Source organism: Carlito syrichta, unplaced genomic scaffold, assembly GCF_000164805.1.
Source record: "Carlito syrichta isolate Samal-C Ts95f unplaced genomic scaffold, Tarsius_syrichta-2.0.1 Scaffold316450, whole genome shotgun sequence".
Classification (NCBI taxonomy): domain Eukaryota; kingdom Metazoa; phylum Chordata; class Mammalia; order Primates; family Tarsiidae; genus Carlito; species Carlito syrichta.
This window is the reverse complement of record NW_007260546.1, coordinates 79667-83173: the sequence shown is the minus strand read 5'-3', so window position 1 is coordinate 83173 and position 3507 is coordinate 79667.

The following is a 3507-nucleotide window of genomic DNA, read 5'->3' as shown; positions in this document are numbered from 1 at the left end:
TTGTGGGGTTTTTTTTCTTTCTGCTTTTGTATTAATTCCCTCTTTTATTTATTTTTCCTATTTTTTTATTTTTCCCTGCTCCTTCCATATATTTTCCTGGGTATATGTGTGTTTTTTTTGTTTTATTCCTTCTTCTTTTTCACATGAACATAAACATGAATGTGAAAATGTCCTCATAATGTCCGTTTTAGTTTCTTTTTCTATTTCACTGACTTGTTTGTCAATCTGTTTATTGGTGTGTTTGTTTTTTCTTCTCTACTTCATTCTCTACTTTGTCCGTTCTATTCCCTTCTCTCTTTCTCAGTGCCTTCTATTCTCTTAAGTTATTTTGTGCACAGGGGATATGCATACATTCTCATTGCATGGACATACTATGAGGTGGGAAGTGGGTCCCAGGGGTCCCACATCCCAGTCAGCGAACATTGTGATCTGCAGGCAGCTTTTGAATCTTAGCTCCCCCTAACACATATTATCTAAATCTCAAAGCTGCAAAAGGACAGTATACCTCCCCGCTAGCAAACCAGCTTTCAAATCAAACAAATCTGGGGACTTTACCAAAGGAAGAATAGACGGTTGAGAAAAGAGAAGTAAAAACTATTCCCTATTTCACTGAGTAACGGAAAGAAACAGAAAAGAAAAATCCATCACAAATAAAGAGAAATGGGTGAAAAAACACAGGGAACCCAGAGAGGCCTATAACGATGGTACTGAAGAACAAGACTTCAGAACTCAAACAATGAAGAGTGCCCAGAGATGAAGGAATGGTTGGAAAAGATGAATAAGAACCAAGAAAGGCAAGGTGAAAACATGAAAGAATTAAATGCAAGGATTCAAGTCATTAAAAAATACAGTCAATGAGATAAATAAAAAACTGACAAGCATGGAAAGCAGAATTAACCAAGTAAAAGAATCTCAGAGCTTGAAGACCTAAATATGAAACTAACCAAATCTGTTAAAAACATAGAAGGGGCCGGGCTCGATGGCTCAGCCTGTAATCCCATGCTTTGAGAGGCCAAGGTGAGTGAATTGCCTGAGTCTGAGGGTTTGAGACCTGCCTGGGCAACTTGGCAAAACCTCATCTCTACAATAATTCAAAAAAATCAGCCGGGTGTGGTAGCACATGCCTGTAATTCCAGCTACTCGGGAGGCTGAGGCAGAAGGATCACTGGAGCCCAGCAGGTTGATGTTACAGTGGCCAGGAGCAGCCACTGCACTCCAGCCTGGGCAGCAGAGTGAGACTCCAACTCAAAAAAAAAACATAGAAAGGAAGCTAAAAAAGACAGAGCAAATATTTCAAAATATGTGCAATTATATTAAGAAGCCAAACTTATACCTGATCAATATCCCTGAAGCAGAAAAGGAGACTGACAGCACAATGGAACAAACATCCCATGAGAACATCTGAGAAAACTTCCTGCATTTCGTCAGAGATGTGACCATCCAAACCCAAGAGATTCAGAGAGTTCTGCAAGGCAACAAATGAGAAAGTCAACTTCTATACATATTGTAATTCACTTACACAAAGTAGGTGTAAGAAAAAAAAATCCTAAAGGCAGTGAGAGAGAAAAGTTAGTCTATTTACCAGGGAAGACCAATTTGAATAGCAGGAGACTTATCTATAGGAAAACTATAGGCTAGAAGAGACTGGAGTCCAATCTTCAGTGACCTGAAATATAAACAATTCCAACCACTGATTTCCTACCTAGCTAAGCTAAGTTTCATCAACAATGGAGAATTAAAATCTTTCCCAGACATTTCACCCCTAAGACTTTATGCTGCCTCCAGACCAGTTCTACAGAAGATGCTTAAGAAGGTGTTAGACACAGAAGAAAGAAAAAAAAGAATGACCATGCACTTCCCAAGATAAAGCCAAAAAATCAACACAGCATGCAGCATGACTGCAGATTGAAAATATAACAATATCAACCCTAAAATTGAAATGAAACTAACAAACAATAGCAATGACAGCAATAAGCTTTATAAGAACCTCATGACAGGGAAAAACTCTCATATGTCAATAATCAGCCTGAATGTGAATGAACTAAATGTACCACCGAAAAAACATAGAATGGCAAACTGGATTAATATATATATAACAATATGCTGCCTCCAGGAAACACATCTCACTACAAAGCACCTCAAAGACTCAAAGTTAGAAAATGGAAAACACATTTTCAGGCAAATGGAACACAAAAGAAGGCAGGAGTTGTGATCTTAATAGCAGACAAAACGACATTTAAGCTATCAAAAAAATTTTTTTAATGAAGGATACTATATTATGATAAAAGGGTCAATCCATCAACAAGAAATATCCATCATAATCACATAGGCACCCAAATCAGGAGAACCAGCTTTTATAAAGCAACTACTGTAAACTAAAAAAAAAGATATTGACTCTAACACTATTATAGCTGGGGACTTAAATACCCTACTGATAACCCTAGATAGACTATTGAGGCAAAAAAATTAACAAGGAGATCCAGAACCACAACTTGATGTTTGACCAAACGGACTTAATAGATACCTACAGAACGCGCCACTCAACAGCCATGGAACATACATTCTACTCATCACCACATGGAATGTACTCCAAGATCAACCACATCCTTGGCCATGAATCAAGCAAAAACAAGTTTCATAAGATTGAAATATTGCCATGAACTTTCTCAGACCACAGTGGAATAAAAATAAATATCACCATCAACAAGATTCCCCCAAAACCCACGAAGACATGAACACTAAACAGTATGATATTGAACAACCCTTAGGTCAACAGAAAAATCAAAACAAAATTAAAAGATTCCTAAAAATAAATGAAAACCAAGCCACATCTTACCAAAACTTCTGGGATACAATGAAATAAGTATTAAGAGGGGAATTTATAACTATATACACACACATCAAGAAAATAGAACGATCACAATTTAATAGCCTAACAAATCACCTAAGGGAGCTGGAAAGTCAAGACTACCAATACCCTAACTTCAACAGAGAATCTAGATCACCAAAGTAAAAGCCCAGATATAGGACATAGAAGACAAAAATACCATAGACAAAAAAAATCAGTGAAACAAAAAGCTGGTTCTTTGAAAGGATAAACAAGATTGAGAACCCCTAACCAGACTGATCAAGAAAAAGAGAGAAAAAGGCCAAATAAACTCAATCAGAAATGCAAAAGATCAAGACACATATTATCCTGAAGAAATACAAAAGATTATCTGAGATTACTATGCACACCTGTATGGAAACAAACTTGAAAACCCAAATAAAATGGAGTACTTTCTGATGTCACACAATCTCAAGGGTTGAAACAATAAGAAATTGAGAAGCTAAATATACCAATAACAACCTAATAATTCACTCCTTCACAAGAAAACTACCTGCAAAAAAAGTCCTGGACCAGATGGATTTCCAGCAGCATTCTACAAAGCATACAAGAAGGAACTGATATCATTCCTATTGAAAGTATTCCAGGCAATCGAGGAAGATGGAACTCTCCCAAAATCA